Here is a 6,772-nt window from a genome sequence, read left to right as displayed (position 1 = left end):
GTTTGCTTCTCCAGAAGATCCTACAACAGTTGTGCCCCTGGTTGGGCAGTCTGTGTAGACCTCTTCGCTTCCCACCTGTACCAGGTGGCCAAGTTCTAGGGCCCTTAGGACATAGCCACAGTTGCTTTTGTGATTTCTTGGTGGGACTTCTGCCTTCTGCACCAGTTCCCTTCTCCTTGAGCTTTTCCTGTCTCAAGATCGAGTTGCTTCCAGCCATCCTGGTAGCCCCAGATTTGCCCCGTTAGGCCTAGTACATAGATCTCATATTTATGCTGGCGGATGCTCCTTGGTCTCTTCTTCTGCAAGTCTCGCTCTTTCTCAGGGACCGCTCTTCCACCTTACCTCAGCTGCGTTTACCAGCATGGCAGTTTATGATGAGATACTGAAGCTACATGGTTTTTTGGAGCTGGTTATCCAGGCGAACCACCAGGGTCCGAAATTTCTGGTCTGCGCAGATCTTTCATCACTCACAGACTGCCTCCATACAGTAGTGTGAGGGTAATGACTTCCTGGATGCTGGTTTTTCTCCAGTCCTGTCCAGGCCACTGTTTTGGGTGTTTTTTTCATCTTACCATTTTTCTCTCTGGACCTCAAGCACTATGTGAGTGTTGTCCATGCCCAGATTGGGCAATTCAGGTCTATTTGAGTCTCTCTGACCCCTTCCCTCATTCAGACACTCTGTTCTCCCTTAGGGCCTTCACTTGGGCCTGGCTGTTTACAAGATTTCCATCTCCCAATGGTTTCAATCTGCTATTAGGCCGCTACCTCTTCATATAATGACTCTCAAGACCTGTAAGTGCTTCCTCGGCGTTTCGGCTTCAGGCTTCTGCCGTTCAGGTCTGCAAGGCTGCCACCTGAGCCTCTGTTCACACCTTCGCCAGGTTCTACCAGAACCCTTCAGTGGCCTCTGCCGATTCCATTTCGTTAAATGAAACTCAAATACAATTGAAGGGTTTCATGTAGTCCCCCCAAAAATGTTAATTAATGCTAAACATAACATTCTATGTACCCCAGAATGATGTCATCTGAAAATGCAACTTGTTGCACAAAGAATAAGGCCTAGTGGGCTGATGTTGACTGAAAAAAGCTATGAATTTTAATATGTGGAAAGAAAACAAAAAGCAACCTTAAAACATGAAATACTGTAGGTTGTTTTAAGGATTTACGGGTAAAACAGTAAGCAAGCTCTTCAGCCCAGTAAGTCATCTATGTCTGTGAATATAATGGCATCTACATAATTATTCATTTATATAATGTCTGCTATATAACATACTATTTTATATTTGTGCAGTGTCCCCATAAGAATTGCCCAGTTTTGCACTGGTCTATTTTGTATGTCGTTTGTGTGTGTGTCCATAAGCGTCATGTGATCATGTGTATCTCAGTTTGGATATCAGTGAAAAACCTGTGATCGGTTGTTATGGAAACCTGGAGTAAAGCTCTGATGTGTGTTGAGCTGTGTATCTAATCTTCTGATGTGTGTTGAGCTGTGTATCTAATCCTCTGATGTGTGATGGCGTATCCTAAGCTGTGTATCTAATTCTCTGACGTGTGTGCTAAGCTGTGTATCTAATCCTCTGATGTGTGTTGAGCTGTGTATCTAATCCTTTGTGTGATACTGTGTGCTGAGCTGTGTATCTAATACTCTGATGTGTGATGGTGTATAGTGAGCTGTGTATCTAATCATCTGATGTGTGGTACTGTGTGCTGAGCTGTGTATCTAATCCTCTAATGCATGTATCTCAATTTGGATATCAGTGTTGGACACACCTGGAGTAATTCTATGTATATGTGAAGTGACCATGTGTACAGCAGTTGGAATATGAGTGAAAGACTTGCAGGTTTGTATTGGCTAATGCACGCCATTGTTTTGGGAATACTGTATCTCAGGAACTGTACATCCGAGATAGTTGAGGCCCAGTTTAAAACCTTACCAGACACCAGATGTATCTGTGTGCCAAATTTGGTGATTGGTCCAGTCATAACTGGTGGGAATTTCTTATTTAACGGGGTTGTCCGAAATAATTTGAAATCCCTACACTAATCTAAACACCCTCCTACTTAATAAATAACATAAACAATAAAAAAATTATATTTACCCATATCCTATTTTCTGATGATCTTTTGACCATCCGTTTCCCATACTACTATTCCCCCCTCCCCCATTCACTCCATTATACTTACCCTCCAGACTTCTTCCAGCAAGACGGCTCCTCCCTCTGTACTGACAGGGTGCGTGCTCTTCAACTCTTCTCCAAGCACTGTGCGCCCACTGCTGCCGGTAAATCACCTCTACCGCACATCTATGCATGCGCAGTAGAGATGTATCAGCGCTGGAGAAGAGCTAGCATAGACACAGTACTGGAGGAAGAGCGTCCATCTCTCAGGAAGAAGTGTGGAAGGTGAGTATGTAATATGGGTTGAGGGTTGGGCTGAGTAGGTAGGGAAGGGTGGGATAGCTAGAGAGAGGCAGGGGGTGATTGAGGAAGTAGGGGGGCGGGTAAGGTGAGAAGGGTTAATAAGGAAGTTACATAGAAGGAAGCAGAAGCCTCTAAACAAAAGCAGGAGACACCAGGGGCCCCCAGAGACATCCAGAAAGCAATCAAAACACACTAAAAGCTATATGGGTGCATTTATTAACCCATAGCAATATCAGGCACTTAAAAAAAAAAATTGCCTGGAAAACCCCTTTAAGGCTGAAGCCCCACGTTGCGGAAACGCTGCTTTTTTTGTTGTTGTTGCAGATTTCGCTGCATTTTTTTGAGCCAAAGCCAGAAGAGGATTGAGAAGAAGGTAGAAGTATAAGAACTTCCTATATATAAGTATAAGCACTTCCTATGTAGTTCTCATTTCTTTTGTAGCCACTCCTGGCTTGGGCTCAATAAACCACAACAAAATCTGCATAAAAAAAAGCTGTGTTTCCACAATGTGGGGCCTCAGTCTAAAGGAGGATTTATTAAATCTGGTCATTGTACCATAAGAAGTAGAATATTCTAAGCAGTACTGTAAAAATTAGTCACTGTTTTTTGGAATATTTTTTTACCTTTATAACCTTGAAGTTTAATTCCTGATATATTTATCGCATTTTATTTCAGGTGTGAAGAGCAACTTTACTGAATGGTAAGTTATACTATACATTGGTTAGTAAATAACAGACCAGACAAGTTAAAATAATTTTCTCTGATACCCCAGCAATGAGAAGATCAGGGACCAATAAGAACAGAACCCGGGTGCACATGCTCCGCTAGTCCTCTAGTCACTGCACTCCAGCAGTCCCGTGGAAGTAAAAGGAGCACCCTTCAAGCATGTACGCCATTTCTCCATTCACATGGGGAACATGTGGGCCTCTGTGCTCTTGTATTTTATTTTGATATTGTATACTGACATTTATATTGGCCAGACAGAAGCCAAGAAGACACTCCTTTGGCCTCCAATGTGTTAATGGAACCCTCTGGACATGCTTGGTGCATACATCTTTGGAGAGTATATTTTAGAGAACATATGGTAATATACAGAAAGGATATTTTGGGAAAGTAAACTGGTTATTTCACAGACTGAATACTCCTAGAACCAGCCTCCCACTGATTTCAATGGAAAATATTTGTTGTTATTGAGACCATGTATTTTTGTGTAATTTATTTTAAAAATATAACGGTAGCATGTTATACTGAATATAAATGTTGGATGCGCCCTCTGTATAGCTTTGTTGCAATTTGGTGTGCATTTTGAGCTTTCTGTAGGAATTTTAAAAGGTTTAAAATTCTGTTAAAAAGAAAATCACCCAAAAAGTGTAATTTTTTTCAGAGGCTGATTTCTCTAGGAATCAGTTCCATATTTTAAGCTTTTAAATGATACTGTGTGAACAATACCCTATGGCTGGGGGCACATGGGATGGCCAGGGACAGTCCGCGAACTTCAGCAAAGTCTTCCTGAGAGTCACCATAGTGATGAACAACCAATATTGGGTGATTTTTGGCTGCAGCTCACATGGATTGAATTGCCTCTGATCTTCCCCAACTTTGAGCCTGTGGGCTTAAAAGGATAACCTCTCTACCCTGGAATCAGTCATTCTGTAGTGAAAGGATTGTGTCTGAGATTAAGGGTCCAGATCTACAAATGGTGCCTCAGTTTAGGGTCAGGTTGTTCTGTCTCTGTTTTCTTGTTTGATGTATCCTTGTCCTGCCTGCCAGGTGATCTGCATCATGTTAGTGCCATTTATATAGCGTTTATTATTACTGTTATTATGGCCATTCTCTGATGACTGATGCTAGGTTCACACCTGCGTTCAGCTGTCCGTTCTGTGGTTTCCGTCTTCTGCATGCCAGAAGACGGAAACCACAGACCGGGTCCGACGGTGAGCATTTTATGCTCTCCGCCGCGAAACCGTTTTTTTTTAATCTGGACACAGAGTACTGCATGTCCGACTCTGTGTCCGGATTATAAAACCCGCTCACGGCCGGACAGCTTTCTCACCCATTCAAATGAATGAGTGAGAAAGACTCCTGCAGGTTTCCGTCTCCTGCTCTGTTTTATGCAGGAAACGGAAACCTGAAGTACAGAGTGCCGGGCGCAGATATGAACGAGCCCTGAGTAGTGTTCAGTATACAAGCCTCAGTCCTCTGTCTCTTAAGACCAGGTACTTGCTGTACATATGTGCTCCATAGGTTGCTTTTGGAGCAGAGACAGAACAACTGAATTGTACAAAGGTGTTTCTTGAACAACCCCAGCATCACTAGGAACAAAAGCTTGATATTTTTGGTTTAACAACATAAAGTTAAAAACAGAAATATTCTGTTATGTTTTGTAGGTTTAAAGATTCCTTTGGCACCAAGGTTAAGAATATTGTGGAAGAAGAAAAGGACCTGGACTTAGAAGCTGAAGAGGCCACTGAGAACCTAAGAGAAGATCCTCAATAAGAAGCGGAAAACTTATCTCCAGAAGAATTATGTGCCATCGCTTGTTATTCTTTTTTTTTTGCTAGATCAGAGCTTATATACTGTACAAAAAGCAATGAATACCTATGCAGGTTATTGCCTCTCCCAGGTAACAGTTTTGATATTCGATGATCCATAACAGTGAAGGTGAGAGTAGGCGGATTCATTCTGTAGTTTATTACACACCAGTCTGTGGATGACTGTAGTAGTATTTGATCCGTAATAGGGGCCATGGTTGGCTTAACTATATAAGTACAGCAGTGCATGAAGAAGTAGTAGGAAGATGAATAATTAGTTATGGGAATGAGATGTAAGCAAGTGAAATACCCATGCTCAGTGTTATTTTCCCTATAGCAATAGTGACAGTGTGAACTCAGGAGCGCCATCTGCCCACATGTATAGTAGTCCCTCAAGTTACAATGGCTGGAGAAGACAATATTTTCAGTATATAGTAGACTTTTCTGAACCATTGTAACTTGAAGCCAGACATAACATACAATACTTGGCTGGAGCTGCAGACAAATCATCAGTGGTTGATCTGGAATCAATTAATATTGTAACTTGAGGGAACAATATATATGTTAAAAAAAAAAAAGTAAGAAATTAAGAATTAAAATGCTATGAGAGGTGGCTTGGTAACCTGCAGCAGACATTGTTATATCACACACGTTATTCTGTATCATTAAAAGGACGCTGTTGCTGCTTTCTTCATGCACAGACTTGTAATGTCTGTGGTGCCCGTTTTCTCCACTAGGAGGTTTTGTATACGTTTCTCATTGGCTAAGATTGGAGCTGAAAATTTCAAAAACACAGGGACAGTCCTGCACTAAAGAGAGAAAACCCCAAAGCCTTACAAAGTATATTTCAGAAATGCTTAAAATCCTTTATACTGCTTCCTTACTAACATCCTCAGCATGTTCCAGATCATTTTATTCTTCCCTACACTACTCTGTTACAGGTTATACTGTGTTTGTATTTTAGATACATGTCAGTGCTCCTCATGTATTTCTTCAGGTTACTTTCCTATTCATTTAGTGTCTTGGTTACATGTGTATTTCTCAGTACTGTATTTGTTGACTTCTGAATCATTCTTTGCTAGTAGAATAGCCCAAAGAATACATTATTATTATTATTATTATTATTTATTTATATAGCACCATTAATTCCATGGTGCTTTACATTTGGGGGTTACATACAGTACACAAAATATACAGGTAGATATAATACTAACAGTGACCGACTAGCACGGTGGGGTAGAGGGTCCTGCCCGCAAGGGCTTACAATCTATGAGAGAAGAAGGATAGAGACAGAAGGAGAGGGGGGAGACTGTTCAGATGGTGGTGAGGTGAAAGTAGTGTTATTGGAGGTTGTAGGCCTTCCTGAATAGGGGAGTCTTCAGGGCCTTCTTGAAGCCTGTGATTGTGGGGGTCAGTCTTATGTGTCTTGGTAATTAGTTCCAGAGTATGCACGGGAGAAATCTTGGAGACGGTTGAGTTAGGAGCAGATGAGAGCATAGCGGAGAAGGAGGTCTTTGGAGGATCTGAGGCAAGATGAGAAGTCAATCTGAATACAGGAGGAGTACAGAAATTCAAGAAGAGGAGAACTCAACTACCCCTTTTCTAGTCAGGTTTAGACCATCTCACAATGGAGAGAGATATTGTAGAGGAAAGAAAACCAGAGGAAAGATCGCTCCTTAGGTACGCTAAATTTGTGAATGGGTCCCTTGATTCTCCTCTAGACCATGGGAACCGTCACAGAATCCATTACAGAGTGGGATTAACGTATTTAATCCCTTAGGTGAGAGTCGCATCCATCTGGGGAGAAGAAGATGATAGGAG

The sequence above is a fragment of the Leptodactylus fuscus genome, chromosome 8 (assembly GCF_031893055.1).
Source record: "Leptodactylus fuscus isolate aLepFus1 chromosome 8, aLepFus1.hap2, whole genome shotgun sequence".
NCBI classification, from domain to species: Eukaryota; Metazoa; Chordata; class Amphibia; order Anura; family Leptodactylidae; genus Leptodactylus; species Leptodactylus fuscus.
Note: the sequence above shows the minus strand (reverse complement) of the source record.